The sequence below is a fragment of the Rana temporaria genome, chromosome 5, assembly GCF_905171775.1.
Source record: "Rana temporaria chromosome 5, aRanTem1.1, whole genome shotgun sequence".
NCBI classification, from domain to species: domain Eukaryota; kingdom Metazoa; phylum Chordata; class Amphibia; order Anura; family Ranidae; genus Rana; species Rana temporaria.
In genome coordinates, this window is record NC_053493.1 from 46,279,849 (window position 1) to 46,297,534 (window position 17,686).

General features: G+C 42.3%; 1 protein-coding gene across 2 annotated transcripts in view; it reads right to left on the bottom strand.

Moving 5' to 3' along the window:
* The window catches only part of NEBL (nebulette), a 309,628-nt gene that overhangs the window by 254,890 nt on the left and 37,052 nt on the right, over nt 1-17,686 (bottom strand). The window lies entirely within an intron of this gene.

Here is a 17,686-nt window from a genome sequence, read left to right on the forward strand (position 1 = left end):
CAAAATTGTGAGGGGTGTACTAACTTTTGTAAATACATAGATACATAGAACTCCAAGCAGATCTACACTACATCCACTGTCCATATAAATATATGAAACAGAACATAGAATCTAACCTGATGGTGCTTGCTCCAAAATGTCCTTGGTAATCGATTTTTCTCTAATCTATATATATAAAACTCAACGTGTGTGTGTATGTATGTATGTATGTATGTATGTATGTTCCAGCATCACGTCCAAACGGCTAAAGATATTAACATGAAACTTGGCACACATGTTACTTATATGTCAGCAACAAACATAGGATAGGTGGTTTAACCCTTACCCACCCCCATTTGCCATGGTCGGGGTTTTTCTTTAAAGTCCCATTCAACTCTATGGGAAATACATGTTACTTCATAACTTCCAAACGGCTGTAGATATTTCGATAACACTTGGTCACATGTTACTTATATGTCCACTTAAACTATAGGATAGTTAATTTATCCCTTAACTACCCCCATTTGTGAGGGTCAGGGTTTTTGTTTAAAGTCCCATGCAAATCAATGGGAAATGTATGTTCCCACATAACTTCTGTATGCCTGGAGATATTTCAATAATACCTGGTACACATATTACTTATATGCCAAATAAAAATATATGACCCTTACCTACACCCTTATATAAAAGATGGGTATATTTATATTACTATGATATTCCTCCCCAAAAGGTTAAGATAGGAAGACCGGGCAACGCCGGGTATTCAGCTAGTTAATAACTATAGAGTCGGTTTAATTTCTCAATGACTATTACACATTTAAAAAATGCATAACACATCATTATTATAAGGTCCACATGTAATCGTAGGCTAAAGGCATAAGCTCTCAATGCATGCTGATACAATATACCAGAGTAAAAACTTTTACAAATGATTGCGGGCAAAATATTAGATCCCAAGATAAAAAAATAAATGAAAAATTACTTATTATAATTTAGTATACAGGGGACCCATAGGACAGGAGGCTAGGGGCAATTGAGTTAATAGATTTTGTCAGCAAAATAGAGATCATTTCTCATTTCCAAAAGCAATGGAAATTTTGAGATGCAGCACCTATGTTGTACCTAGCACCTGAACCATTACTGCCTCCGGCTCAGGTTTTACCAGGAGGAGGGTTTGGCCAGGGGAGCATGGAACTGACAGAGGACTGCAGTGACAAAGAAGAGCAGTGTTTCATTGCTTGAGTTCATATTACTACTTAAGGACCGGAAGATTTTCCCCCTTTCTGACCAGAGCACTTTTTGCTATTCTGCACTGCATCGCTTTAACTAACAATTGCGCGACATTGCACCCAAACAAAATTGACGCCCTTTTTTCCCACAAATAGAGCTTTATTTTGGTGGTGTTTGATCACCTCTGCCATTCTTATTTTCTGCACTATAAACAAATATTTTTTTTTAAAAAAAGCTATATTTTTTACTTTTTGCTATAATAAATATCCCCCAAAAATATGTATATATAAAAAAAAAAAATAATTTCTTTCTCAGTTTAGGCTGATATGTATTCTTCTACATATTTTTGGTAAAAAAAAAAATCACAATAAGCGTATATTGATTGGTTTGCGCAAAAGTTATAGCGTCTACAAAATAGGGGATAGTTTTATGGCATTTTTATTATTGTTATTTTTTTATTAGTAATGGCGGTGATCTGCGATTTTTAGCATGACTGCAACATTATGGCGGACGCTTTTGACACTATTTTTCGACCATTGTCATTTATACAGCGATTACTGCTATAAAAATGTACTGATTACTGTGTAAATGACACTGGCAGGGAAGGGGTTAAACACTAGGGGGCGATCAAGGGGTAAAGTGTGTCCTAGTGAGTGATTCTAACTGTGGGCGGGCTTTTTTCACTAGCACATGACAGAGATCACTGTTCCCGATGACAGTGAGCAGTAGATCTCTGTCATGTTGCTAGGTAGAACAGGGAAATGCCTTGTTTACAAAAGCATCTCCCCGTTTTGCCACTTTGTGACGCGATCGCTGGAATCTGGCGGACATCGAGTCTGTGGGCCCCACAGTCATACTCACAGAGCACCCGGCGGGTGCGCGCCCACTATGCCGCAATTTAAAGGGGACGTACAGGTACGTCCCTTTGTGCAGCCGTGCCATTCTGCCAAAGTAAATAGTCATGCAGCGGTAGGCAAGCGGTTAAATAGACTGTAGTGCAAATCTGCAAAAAGCACAAAAAATGCCTAGGTGTTTAGAAATAGAACATGTTTTTTTTTTTCCCGATCGTCTCTGTCGAACTCCGATGGAGAAAAAAACAAGCATGCTCAGAATCAAGTCGACACATGCTCAGAAGCATTGAACTTCGTTTTTTTCGGCTCTTCATAGTGTTTTACGTCACCGCGTTTTGAATGGTCGGAATTTGGTCCGACAGTGTGTATACAAGACAGCTTGAACAGAATTCCGACTGAAAATTCCATCGGATTTTATCCCATCGGAAATTCCGATCGTGTGTACAAGGCATTAATGTGCTAAATTCAGATTGTCTGCAGGAAGCAGGGCATTGAATTGATCACGGTGCAATAGTTTGCAGTCTTCAATGCAAAAAAATACTAATTTTTTTATTAATCACTATGGGTACATTTATTATTATGGAATATGCCCATGGCTAGGGATGAGCTTCGTAATCAAGTCGAACTCATTTTGCGACTCGAACATCGTCGAATTACAAAAGTTTTGGGCCATTCGCGCCAAATTCGAGTGGCGTGTCACGGCCCATAATTCACTGCAGCATCGCAGTACATTGCTGGCTGATGATTGGCTAAGCATGCACTATGACCCGCATGCTTGCCCAATCACAGCGCGCAAAAAACGGAGAGCCATAATTGGCCAAAGCCAGGGTGGCTTTGGCCAATTATGGCTCAGGGGGTTTAGTACACGCCCCACACTATATAATGCTGCCTGGAAGTCGGCCTTGTGTAGTGTGTTGGTGGTTTACAGAGAGAGACAGAGAGAGAGAGAGTGTCATTTTTTGAGTTAGATAGAGCAGGCAGGCTAGTCAGTTAGAGTTACAGTGTGTAGAGGATATATAAGCATCTCAGGTATTGTGTATATATATTTATACACTGTATTAAGTTTAGCTAGATCCGCTCTTCCTAATTTACTGACAGGCAGGCAGGTGATTGTGCTAGCTGCAGTATTTTCACGTGGTGTCCTCTGTACAGTGTGCACCTAAAGCTACCCAATAGATTTGCTGGTGTTTCTCATATTAATTCCTAAAGGCAGTAGAGCTGCACGATTCTGGGAAAAATGAGAATCACAATTCTTTTGCTTAGAATGAAGATCACAATTCTCTCACGATTCTCAAAAAAATGCATGGTGCTTTTGTTAGCATGCATTTTTGTGATTTTTATTTTATTTTATTTACACACACAGAGTATGTGCCTTGCTGCAGAACAGCCTATTAATTTGAGAATGAACTGCCTGCCACACCTCAATAGCACCAAAGTGTATGGGCCTTTTTTTAATTTTATATTTTAATGCCGCTGCATCAAAATGCATGGTGTTTTTGTTAGCATGCATTTTTATTTTTGTGATATTTTTTTTATTTACACACAAATAAAATAAAAAAAAAGGCCCATGCACTTTGGTGCTATTGAGGGGTGGCAGGCAGTTCATTTTCAAATTAATAAGCTGTTTTGCAGCAAGGCACATACTCTGATGCATCGCATAGATGTGAAGTTGAACCTTTAAAACACAGTCAGGAGGCCGAGGGGCACCAAAAAACCCAAATTTTCAAAAAATCATTTGTCAGAAAGTGAGGTGCAATCTTCTGAACAGATGCGCACAGACAGCAAAACAAATGTTACAGGGATGATGACCCCTCTCTATGTTTTCCAAAAAGCTTAAAAAAATGATTTTTTGGCTGAAGCTACCCTTTAAAAAAGTACCAGTTAAAAATTACAAACAGATTATACTTAACAACAAACCTACAGTCCCTGTCTTGTTTGCACCACCTGTATACTGCTGTTAAAAGTATATAGGGCCAAAGGGGCTGGTAATGACCTGGGGGGAGGGGGGCGGGGAAACCCATGCTATTTTTCTCAATGATTTTCATCCATATTGCAGACATTACATTAAAGCCACAAGCAGTTTTAAATGACTTTTTTCTTATAGTAACACCCAGCAGGTACGATATTTAAAGGAATTTTTCTATTTTTTTTTCTCACTTTAAGCATCATTAAATCACTGCTCCAGAAAAAACGACCGGTTTTAAAACTTTGTTTCCATTGATACATGTTCCCTGGGGCAAGACCCGGGTTCTCAAACCCGTTTTACGACAATAACTTGCATATTAGCCTTTAAAATTAGCACTTTTGAATTCGAACGTTCGAGTCCCATAGACTTCAACGGGGTTCTAAATGTTTGCGCGAACGTTCGGTCCGTTCGAAGGTTCTGGTGCGAACCCGAACAGGGGGTGTTCGGCTCATCCCTACCCATGGCATATAAAGAGTCAGTGATAGTGAGCGAGTGATAAAATCGATGTGGCCACGTAGAATGAGATTATTTGAGATCATGCAAATTATAATTTGCAAATATGATGAGCTCAGAGAGGAGCTGAATGGGGAGGACAATAGATGTAGAAATCCAGACGAAAGCCATATTTATACAATGTTTAATGATTTGGCTGTAACTCAATATCTCTTCAGAGGATGCAAATGCTCAGAAGATGCACAACGAGCCATTGTTGGGTTATCAGCGCATATCTGGGTGTTGTCCACCTGGCGTTCGTACAAATTACCTCATATCGTTTTATTTAACGGCCTGCTTGATGGACAAGGTTACAAATACACTTCTGCTGTGCTCAGCCAGGGCTGCCAGCTCGTCCCCTAAAGTAACTGACATGTCTAAGCAATAGAGGTTCCCTCGCTAATTAGATTCAGTGCCCTGGCTGCATTTCATCAGTCACATGGCATTCCTATGTGTCAGTAATACAAGCGAAAAACTAGCATCCTTGTCCCAACATCCTTTTATTTTTGGCATATTCCTACAAAAACAATTCCAGGCAACTAATTAAATAATTCAGAGAATTAGTAATGCTACAAAGAAAATATTTCAGCTATGTTACAGTCATGAAGTCTGTTCAGTTTATCCTAATTTGAGTTTGATATAAAGAATTAAAAATAGATTTACATCCAGGACAACGGTACCTTTAACCACTTGTGAATGGTGTTGAGTTATTCACTTTAACCACTTCCATACAGGGCACTTACGCACCTTCCTGCCCAAGCCAATTTTCAGCTTTCAGCACTGTCGCACTTTGAATGGCAATTGCGCGGTCATGCTACACTGTACCCAAACAAAATTGGCGTCCTTTTCCCCCCACAAATAGAGCTTTCTTTTGGTGGTATTTGATCACCTCTGCGATTTTTTTTTTGCGCAACAACTAAAAAAAGACTGAATTTTTTTTAAAAAAAATACGTTTTTATTTTTTTCTGTTAATTTTTTTGTAAATAAGTAAGATTTCTCTTTCAATTACGGGCACTGATGAGATGGCGGCACTGATGAGATGGCACTGATGGACATCGATGAGGTAGTACTGACGGGCACAGATGAGGTGGCACTGATTGGCAGCGCTGGTATGTGGCACTGATAGGCACACATAGGCGGCACTGATGGGCACACATAGGTGGCACTGATGGGCACACATAGGCGGCCCTGATGGGCACACATAGGCGGCACTGATGGGCACTCATGGGCGGCACTGATGGGCACTCATAGGCGGCACAGATGGGCACTCGTGGGCGGCACTGATGGATAATTATGGGTGGCACAGATGGGCACTGATAGGTGGGCACTGGGCATGGATGGGCACTGTGGGGTGGCACTGATGGACACTGTGGGGTGGCACTGATGGACACTGTGGGGTGGCACTGATGGACACTGTGGGGCGGCACTGATTTACACATGTTGCCAGTCAGTGCCCATTTGTGGGCACTGATTGGCATCTTTTTTATTGCTTTTTTTTTCAGACTTTTTTTATTTTATTTTTCAATATTTTTTTTTTTTTTTTTTTTCAAGACTTTTTTTTTTTTGTTGCCCTTCCCTGGTGGTCCAGGGTGGGCTTCCCTGGTGGTCCATGTGGCGATCCGAGGGGGGGCTGCGCTGATAAACAATCAGCGCAAACCCCCCCTGTCAGGAGAGCCGCCGATCGGCTCTCCTCTACTCGCGTCTGTCAGACGCGAGTGAGGAAGAGCCATCAACGGCTCTTCCTGTTTACATCGTGATCAGCCGTGGTTGGACACGGCTGATCACGTGGTAAAGAGTCTCCGTGAGAGACTCTTTACCGAGATCGGTGTTGCGGGGTGTCAGACTGTGGGTGTCATGCTTATAACTGTCAGCCTTGCAATGTCTCATGGCACTTCAAGTTTCGAAACAGCTGGAGTGCCAACCGTTTGAGATCCCTGCTTTAAAGCGGAGGTCCCGCGAAAAAAAAAATATTAAAAGCCAGCAGCTACAAATACTGCAGCTGCTGACTGTTAATAAATGGACACTTACCTGACCAGGGTGCCCGCGATGTCGGAAGCAGAAGACGAGCAATCACTTGTCTCTCGGCTGCCCCCGCCACCATCCTCAGTGAGGGAATCAGGAAGTTAAACCTTGCGGCTTCACTGCCCGGTTCCCTACTATGCATGCGCGAGTAGCGTGCCACATTCACAGTGGTCCCCGCTGTCTCCTGGGACCAGTGTGTTTCCCAGAAGGCAGAAGGGGGGGTGAGTGGAGTGACTCCCGTGGAAGTCTCTCCACGGAAGTTGGTGCAAATACCTGTATTATACAGGTATCTGCACCCCCCTCCCCCTGAAAGGTGCTAAATGTGAAACCGGAGAGGGGGAGGGTTCCGAAAAGCGGAAGTTCCATTTTTGGTTGGAACTTCACTTTAAGGTCATCACAGAGGACAAGTGGGCACTCTTTACATCTGGAGGAAAAGAGATTTAATCTCCAAATACGGAAAGGTTTCTTCACAGTAAGAGCTGTGAAAATGTGGAATAGATTTCCTCCAGAAGTGGTTCAGACCAGCTCAGTAGATTGCTTTAAAAAAGGGCTGGATTATTATTTCCTAAATGTACATAATATAACTGGATACTAACAAATTTATCCAGGGAATATCTGATTGCCTTGGAGGGATCAGGAAGCAAATCGTATCATGCTTTGCTGTTTTTTTTTTTTTTGCCTTCCTTTGGATCAACTGTGGGTATAAAATTGTGTAAACTTTTATTGGTTGTACTAGATGGACTTGTGTCTTTTTTTGACCAGAATAACAAATAATGTGTATTACATCACTTCCGGGTTCAGCTGTTACTTTCCCAACTGCTGTAGCCAAGGAAGAAGCTAATAGAGCACAATTCAGTGGAAGGCATGAAAATGTAATCACAAAATAAACAAAGTAACATGTAAACAATAAAAGAACACAAGAAAAAGTGTTAAAAATCCCCTTCCCCCAGATACATGCATGTGAGCCTACGTATGGAAGCAACGTTTAGCCTACATATGTTACATATGGAACAAATGGAAAAAGAAAATATGGACAGCCGCACTCCAAAAAACCTTGATGGTTGCCTTTATTTTAAAAAGGAAAAATGCACTACAAGTCACAGCACACTACACGGGAGTAAAACAGCTGACGCGTTTCACACTATAAATTAGTGCTTAATCATAGCTGATCCAGCGGTTTTACTCCCGTGTAGTGTGCTGTGACTTGTAGTGCATTTTTCCTTTTTTAAATTAAGACAACCATCAAGGTTTTTTTGGAGTGCGGCTGTCCATATTTTCTTTTTCCATTTGTTGCCTTGTGCATTGCCAGCACCCTTGATCTCCTGAGACTACACTGATCATCCTAACACAATCCACCTGGAGCGGTAACTTTCTTTCTTTCATTATGTTACATATGGCCAGGAACTTCAAGTAGGAGTAACAATTCTGAGGCCATAGTTCACAGCGCCTTCTGTGTGCAGGAGAAAGCTGACGATGGCTGTGAAATACCTTGGAAGTAACGCCACGCATAGAATTATTATGGGCCTTCTGCTGTCAGCTGCCTCTCCTGCACACTGAAGCCTCACTGATAGCTAAGCCTGGGACCAGTGCAGCTTCAGAATAGGTAAGTACAGCTATCTTTTCTTTACTGGGTTAGAAGCGATTGTAAAGCTTAGATTTTATTTATTTTTTTAAATAACAAACATGTTATACTTACCTCCACTGTGCAGCTTGTTTTGCACAGAGTGGCCCCGAACACCGCCTTCTGGGGTCCCTCAGCGGCTCTCGCGGCTCCACCCTGCATCAGATAACCCCCTGGGTGAAGCGCTCTCCCGGGGGGGGTTACCTTGCGGGCGTGCTCCCGAGTCATTCATTAAGCATCCATAGCTATGCAAAAGAAGAAAGATATGGACAGCCGCACTCCAATTTCTTAAAAAAGACGTGCCCTTTATTGGGTAAAGGAAAAATGCACTACAAGTATCAGCACACAGTGGGAAAAACAACTGACGCGTTTTGCATTGGATATCAATGCTTAGTCATAGCTACCATAGCTGCTGAATGTATGACTCGGCCCCGCCCCTGGCACCTGCATCATTGGATTTGATTGACAGCAGTGGGAGCCAATAACTGCGCTGCTATAAATCTATCTAATCCAATCAAGAGCTGGGACACAGTGGAGAAAGGGAGAGCGGGTCTCCGCCGACTCAATGGAGGGGCTCAGGTAAGTAAAATGGGGGGGGCTGAGGGGTGGGTGACTGACAGTTTTTTTTTCACCTTAAGGCGCCTTTCACACGGACGGCTGTTCTGCTGCAGTTAAAAGCATGTTTCTTTCTTTTGAAATTCAAGACTCCAGGCACAGCGATCGGCTGCATTTGTACACTGCGATTAGCTGCGTTTACATGCAGCTACGTTTAGCTGAGGTTGGCCATTATTGTCATCCCCATAGCAACCGTTTTTATTTTGATGTGCTTCCTGTTGTTTTTTCTTTTGTTCATGCTGCTATCCGCAGCTGACACAGTGCACTGCGATTACCTGTAGTTATGTGCAGATAGCTGCGCAAAATCGTTCCTGGACGCAGTCAAATCTATTTTTTCTATCTGCACCAAACCGCATGTAATGAAAACGCAGCTAAACGCAGTGTGTGAATGGGGCCATAGGAAAGCATTGTGTGCTTTCAGCTGCGGTAGAAAATTTTAAAATCCGCACCTAAAAGCACCATTCTATCCGCCCGTGTGAAAGAGGCCTAATGCATAGGATGCATTAAGGTGAAAAGACACAAGGGTTTACAACCCCTTTAGGTTTAGAAAGAGAGTGGGAGTAGGTGTAGAGTTAGTTAGGTTTTGCCTTTACTTCCACTTTAAGACTTCACATGTTGGGTATTTATATACTTGTTACAACCTCATCTTGTAAATTTTATAAAAAAAAAAATGGGTAGTATATTGTGCTTGTTTGCACTAAAATTTACTTTAGCATATTTTCTACAAATTTGTGTTTGATAAACATTTCCGCTAATATCATGTGACATAAAAAATTGCAAGTCCACTTTTTTTTTTTTTTTTGCTTTGCGTTCAGAAAATATAAACTGTTTGGGAGGTTTAACTACTGTATTTATCGGCGTATAACACGCACCCTAACTTTAAGAGGGAAGTTTCAGGAAAAAAACTTTCCACACCCCCTGCGTATAACGCGCAGGCACCGTTTACACTCTATTTTCTGGGTAAAAAAGTGAGTGTTATACGCCAATAAATACAGTAATCTTCAGGCATAAAATTTGCATTTTAATGTGTTCACAAATGGCAAAATTTACCCTGGTAGATTGGTGGATAAGACCCAACTCCAGCCTCATTGGTGGTGTTTTCTTTAAATGGGTCTCTTACATACCTCCCAACTTTTTGAGATGGGAATGAGGGACACCTACCAGCAAACGTATGCAGGCATAGGACACACCCCTTGTCATGCCCCCTTAAAGGAGAATTGTCCAAAAAAAAAACAAGATTGGTTAAACCTACAAGTTTTTTGTTTACCACTACTATTCCTTTATATTGGTTTTTGGAATTTACAAATGCAGCAATTTAGAAATCAGATGAAAGGTTTAGTGCTGAAAAACACTTTTTGATAGATAAAAAAAACATTTTATATACATCTATATAGATCAGACCAAAATGAGGGACAAATGAGGAGTAAAGAGGGACAGAGGGACATTGCTCCAAATCAGGGACAGTCCCTCGAAATCGGGGACAATTGGGAGCTATGGTCTTATCCACTCTTGTTTAAAAATGATCCCAACTGGACTGAAGACCTGTAAAAACAGTAACTGGTAAAAAAAAAAAAAAGGGAAGCAGAACTCCAGACTTCCCTTCAGTCTTGCACAGTTGTACAGGCTCCTTTCCTGTACTAAAATTGCTTATTCTGAATTCACTGCACATTGTGAGCTTCTCATAGTGTGAACTAGAAGCTGTAGCATGCCAGTAAGTTTCTGGCTGAGGGACAGAGCATATGCTCATTATATGCATACAAATAATCATTAACTTTGCAAGTCTGTAAAAATACATTGACATCATGCAACAGTGTAATTAAAAGGTTTCTATATTAAAAAGCTATCTTTGAACTTTATTCACGTGACTGTGCCTAGGCCAAGTACTGCAGTCATGAATTATGTCATCAGTCTTATAGAGGCATCATTCAGCCACCTCCCACATCTGTCAACGCGCAATAAACTTTAAGGCATGCACACCCTGCCAGACTCCTTTACTCCAATGCATTTCTTCTTTTATAGGACTTAACCATAGATGGAGGAGATGGAAAGGGGTGGATGTACATTTACTAACATTCTTCTCATTACCCTAAACTGTTCATACTCATAGACTCTTATACAGTGGAACCTTGGTTTACTTCGTTCCCAAGTGTCTCTGAGGCTCCGTACACACGACCGAGTTTCTCGGCAGAATTCGGGCAGAAACTCGATCGGAGCCGTATTCTGCCGAGAAACCCGGTCATGTGTACACTTTTGGCCGAGGAAACCGATGAGGATCTCGTCGGGCCAAATAGAGAACATGTTCTCTATTTCCTCGTTAGTCAATGAGGAAACTTGGCTCGCCGAGATCCTCGGCGGCTTCACAAGGAACTCGACGAGCAAAACGATGTGTTTTGCTCGTCGAGTTCCTTGTGAAGCCGCCGCAAAACGATGTGTTTTGCTCGTCGAGTTTCTCGGACGTGTGTACGGGGCCTTAGTGGTCTCCGAGGATCTCCGATGCCCCAGCACCTCTGAACACATGCGGTACTGCATAGACAAGCAGTGAATGTAGAACGTATTATCTGAGTTACCATTATTTCTTATGGGGAAACTCGCTTTAATATATGAGTGCTTTGGATTACAAGCATCCTTCTGGAACAAATTATGCTTGTAATGCAAGGTATTACTGTATTGTGTACAACCAACGTGTATTTCCACTTTTGCAGCCCAATTTGAGCAATTCCCACTATATGTATACCTTAAAAAAAAATTATAAAACATATTTCTCACTGTGTATAAAAATATCCATAGCTGGAATTCTTCTTTAAAGTGTATTTCCATTTTTGCAGTCAAATTACAATAATGTTCCTGCTGATGTGGCTTAGCATTGCAGGGGGAAAAAATGGCTGGTTACAGTAATTTCCAGCTTCCGGAGGGATCCTGGCGGTATGGTATAGAGCAGGGGTGGCCAACCAGTGGCCCGGGGGCCATATGTGGCCCGCGGAGCCCTCTGATGTGGCCCGCGACCTCCTGCTCTGGAATAGCGGGTTGGCAAGGCTAAATCGCAGGTTGCTGATCTGCCATACCACAGCATCAGTGTTGTGAATGAAGCTGGTGGTAAAGGAAGAAAGCGGGTCCGGACCAGAGCCCCATAAGCTGACGTTTGCTCTACAGCGCCGGCTTTGCCACAGAAGGAGTCTATGGCAAAGTTCAGCTAACCCGCAGGATAGACACAGGTGCACTACGCTGCACCCATGGTGTGGGTAAACCATCAGTTGAAAGCAGTCTTAGGTCCTTTTCACATCATCAGCTCGACCAAATGGGACCCTCATTTCACCTTTACAGAGCAGCAGATGTCCATTTACACTCGCCTACCTCCAATCCAAAAAACAGGTGGTAATTTGTCCCCTTCCATCTTGGCAGATTGGAGGGGCCATAGAGTAGCCGTGACCTGTCATCCGCCCGCTCCGCTCATTATGGCACACGACTGGTTACCAAGTTGCTTAAATGGCCCTTGCTATTCAAAAGGTTGGGCACCTCTGGTATAGAGTATGTGTAGTTACAATGGTCCAAGCTGCACCAATGTAATTATGTATACAATGCCATCCCTAGAATGCATATATGTTTATATACAACCAAGTTTAATCATGCTACCTCTATATTATTGTCTTCCCTTCCTAAAAACATAGACCTTTATTGCAATACACAAAGTTAGAGATAGAAAAGTATTCATCGTAATTCACATAAACCAATTTACACTGGTACGAAGGTCAGTGATTTCCTTTTTACAGCTTATCCAAGGGAAGAACCCATTCCACCAATTGTTGCCTCCCATTGCACTTTATATGGCAGATAAACCAAAAATATAAAACGATACAGTGGGAGATTTACTACTGGTGCACACAGAATCAACAAATCAGCTTCTAGGTTTTATAGGCAAAGCTTAAACAGGTTCTTCACCTTAGAAACATAAAATTAAAATTCAGCAGCTAAAAAAAATACACTTGCCTGTACAAGGATCCAGCGTAATTCTCACCTGAGCCAGTAATTCACCGATCTTCAGTCCCCAGCACCGACATGTTAACTGTGGGCAGCCGACTGTGACACCTTACGGCTTCATAGCCAGCTGCATGCATGAGCCGCCCTGTGCTTTGTGACTGGTCCGGTAGCCTTCTGAGACCTGTGACATTTCCCAGAAGGCTGCGGGCAGAGAGGGGGGAGGAGAACTTCCGGTGGAGCCACTACGGAAATCCGACCGGAAGTGGGAGTGGGTACCTGTCAAAACCAGGTACCCCGCTGCGCCCCACCCCCACACACAATTTTTTTTTCTAAAAGTAGTAGAGGAGGGGGAGGGCAGGAGGAAAAGCAGGACTTCCGATTTTGGGTGAAGTTCTGCTTTAACTGAACAAGATGAAGTTAGAAGCTTATTGGTTACTATCCACAGCTGCACCAGATTCTATGCACACCAATTTTAGTAAATCTCCCCCCAGTGTATTATATTGTATACAATTTTAAATAAATGTACCCCCTGTTTCCAGGTTTGCTGGGCCCAAAATTACTGGTTCTGTGTGTTATAAAAGGAACAGGGGGTTCGCACCCACGAGGTCCAGGGGTCTTGGATTTTGAGCTAGAGAGATGTGCTTCTCGTCGCCATAACATGGATCACCAGTACCGTGCCGGGATCAGAAAATTCCTGCTGTTGGGACTTGCAGTGCTTCTGGAAGAAACCTATGATGGACTTTCATCTTATGCAGGTATGTTGGGGCAGCCACAAGCCCGAAGTTACAGACTAGGGATGTAGTAACTGCACTTTATGTTGAACTGTTACCTTGTGAATGTCATCATGCTGAGTTATTTACGTAAAGCTTTTGAAACTTTGTCCTTGTCTGGTCTGCAGTTACTAAAGGGGATACGCTGAATAGGTGGAGAGGACAAGGTCTCTGCATATCCCTCTTAAATGCTTAGTACATCAAGAGAGTTTATTCCAGTTCAGTGGTCTGTTCCAGTAAAGGTACATGCAGTGATTCTATCCAAAGTGCCTTGCGTAGTCCAGAAGAACCCACCCCATGGTAGACCTCTCACATGACCTTTGCTTGGCGCCCAATGAGGAGGGAAACATGGAGGCCATGACGACCACCCCATCACTCTACCCCACGTTCATAGCTGAATATTGTGTTCTATTATTTTGTACTGTACAGAAGAAAATCCTACCTGCCAACATAATTCTTCATTTTCTTCCCCTCAGTAATCATTTATATCTATTTATTCTATGTTCACTTTGAATATTGGCCAGCCATATAATGCACTGTAGAAAAAGCTGTTCAAACATACTTTTCTATGATTACTGATACCGGACTGCAGAAACATCTGCAAGAAAGAGTGGACGTCACTGGATAAAAATAAAACTAACGTAATGTATAGATGTGATGACCACAGATAGAAGCGGAAGAGGCTTCAATCAGACCACAGAATGAGAGTTCTAATTATATCAAGCACATTTTACCATGGAGGGGATACATTCTGCAGAATGTAAAAGCTACAAACTCATCCCATAAATGGCTGGTGTAGCTACATTTTGCAGGTTGCACGGTGAATTAGATTTAACAAGTACCTTGCCTATCTTTAGTGAGCCTCAGGACCTGTGTAATTCATATGTCATATGTGTCAGTAATTAAAGGGATGAGTTGTCAAACCCCAAATAGGTTTTAAAATGTTCTATTTGTTTCTAAAGACACTTAAAGGCTGAATTCACACCTAAGCATAGGGGGAACTTGTGTTCCTGCTCATATTTTTTTAGCGTTTCCCCTTGACATGCAAAGACAAACCCATTCACTTAAAAGTGTTATTTCATTGCGCGTCTTAGTGCGTTTGTAGTATGTTTGCCATGTGGCAAAACGCACGTCTGCTACCCACGCTTGGGATCCCATTACAAATTAATGGCACCACAAATACAATGCACGTTTGCAACACATTTTCAAAATGCGTGTTTTCTGTGCACTTTGTTATTCCAAAAAGGCCAAGTGTGAATGGAGCCTAATGTCGCGTACACACGGTTGATATTTCCGACAAGAAAAGTTTGATGTGAGCTTTTGGTCAGAAATTCCGAAAGTGTGTAGGCCCCATCGGGATTTTTCTGTCGGAATTTCCGCTAGCAAAAATTTGAGAGCTGTTTCTCAAATTTTCCGACGGGAAAAAGATTTTGGTCGAAAATTCCGATCGGAATCATTGAACTTAATTTTTATCAGCTTGTTGTAATGTTGTACGTCACCGCGTCCTTGACGGTTGGAATTTTGTGTGACCGTGTGTATGCAACACAAGTTTGAGACATAATTCAGTCGGAAAAAAATCCATGGTTTTCTTGTCAGAATTTCCGATCGTATGAACCCGGCATTAAAGTTTTGCTATGGTTAAGGGGAATATTTAAAGATGTTATGTGCTTAGGCATTACCCTGAAAATAGGAATTCCTCCTGAAAAAAAACAGTAAACTTCCTAGTATTTGAGTGTGCCTAGGTACTCCTGCATCTACAGACGTGTATCTACAGTATATATATGCAGTATGAGATCTAAGGCACTGCTGCCTTTGACCAAAAGTCTCAGGAGATAAGGAGTGAGATTTAGTGATGTTCGCTGTTCTCCTTGCTGGAGCTCTAATTTCACGAAACAAAGCCCTGCCTCCACTAATATGGTTACCATCATACAGAGACAAAGTTCAGAACAAAGCATGGTAAGTCAGTAATTGGGAAATATCTTCTGCAGGAGACCACAGGCAATACCGGTGAATAGTTCTTTGCCCTCTGCCTGCCTTTTTATGGGCACATCTTCCAAATACTGTGCTGCTTTTACTAGGGCTGAGACTGCCTTTTTAGTCTGCCTGTTATGTTTAAAGCTAAGATAAGCAACCCTCTAGATCCAATAGGTCCTATATTCTCTACTTCCTCCACAAGGAAACACAATACTAGCCAGAAACAAAGAATAATCCCCTTATTTGTAAGATATGTGATTGACTGAGATACGTACTTATTCTCTCTTAAAATTAGAAGAAAAGAGGTTTAATCATAAACTACGTAGAAGTTTCTTTACTGTAAGCAGCAAGGATGTGGCATTTCCTTCCACAGGCAGTGGTTTCAGCGGGGGGCATCAATCGTTTCAAAAAACGATTAGATAAGCACCTGAACGACCACATCATACAGGGATACAAAATGTAATACTGACAGAATCACACACATAGGTTGAACTTGATGTCTTTTTTCAGCCTCACCTACTATGTAACTATGCACCGTGGATACCTTTGGGGCCAAATCCTCAAAAGAGATACGACGGAGTAACTGCTGTTACTCCGTCGTATCCCTGGTCCTAACTATGGAACTGATCCACAGAATCAGTTTCCCATAGTTAGGACGAAGATCCGACATGTGTAATTGAATTACACTGTCGGATCTTAAGGATGCAATTCTAGGCCGGCCGCTAGGTGGCAAGGCCCTTGCGGCCGGCCTAGAATATGCAAATGACCAGTTACGGCGATCCACGAACGCTCCGACGGGCCCGTCGCTCTAAATCTACGTCGTTTACATCGAGTTCCGCCGCGTAAAACTAGGGCTGAGCCCTAGTTGTCTTAAGCCATGTTAAGTATGGCCGTCGTTCCCGCGTCGAATTTTAAATTCTACGTCGTTTGCGTAAGACGTCCGTGAATGGCGCTGGACGCAATTTACGTTAACGTCTAAGCAAATGACGTCGAAGCGACGTCAGTTAGCGCAATGCACGTCGGGTAAGTTACCCGACGGAGCATGCGCAGTACGTCCGGCGCGGGAGCGCGCCTAATTTAAATGGGGCGAGTCCCATTTGAATAGGAACTCCTTGCGCCGGCCGGATTTAAGTTACAGCGCCGCAAATTTCCAGGTAAGTGCTTTGTGGATCGGCACCTAACGTGGAAATTTTGCGGCGGTGTAACTTAAATCGGAAAAGTTACGTTGCGCCGCTTCTTTGTGGATTACCCCCTTGGTTCTTAGCAGGCTCTACTTCGCTATGCATAGATTTATTAGATTGATTTTTTGTTTGTTTTGTCCTCACCATAACATCACATCACCATAACCTGCATGGTTGGACATTTTTGTTGCTCCCCAAGCCCTACCCCATAGAAGCCACTTTTTTCTTGCATTGTACTGATGCCCAATGAGTGTGAAACATTGTCCTTTGAAAGGTTAGTCCACCAAAAGCTGATATCTTACTTTTTGGTATCTGCTGAAGAAATAAACCACCTGATTCCTTATATGACAGGGGCCCTATTAGTGAGATCTCTGCACTCCCGAGTTCACATTTATTATTATATAATAAAGAATGATATGGTGGAACACATAAAAGTGGGTGGGGACACACAAAATTCCCAGGTGGGCTGGCATAGAGTTGGGAATTATGGCAGAAAGGACCCGTTGTTGGAGTTTCCAAAACACAAGAAGACAGGGGATGACTCAGCCCATCAGACTTAAGATCACATTTGGGTGGACTTGTTCTTTAGGATGCTTTTTCTGTTTAGGTAAGCCCCATTCGCTTAATGGTGGCCATAAGCAAAACAATCAAATCGTCAAGCAATTAAATAGGCATAACTTCCCTTCCAATCAATGCACATGGGTATGAGACGTTGCCAGACGTTGGCAGATAAAATGCTTCAAATCTTGCATGCTTGCACACATTTATACGCATATCTGCACACGTTTATGTGCATTTACAGAGGTATGGCGTCTATAATTGCATGAGCCCTTAGACTTGATTTAGATTCAATTTGAGTCGATTGGCCAGGGTGGAAAATGATCAATTGTGTCGCATTGGTCAGCAGCATGGAGATGCTTTGTTTATGACTTTGATCATATTTTGAGATTATGAGATTGCATCATAATAACAGAGATGCAATCAATAACTTACAATCATATCTTCCAAAT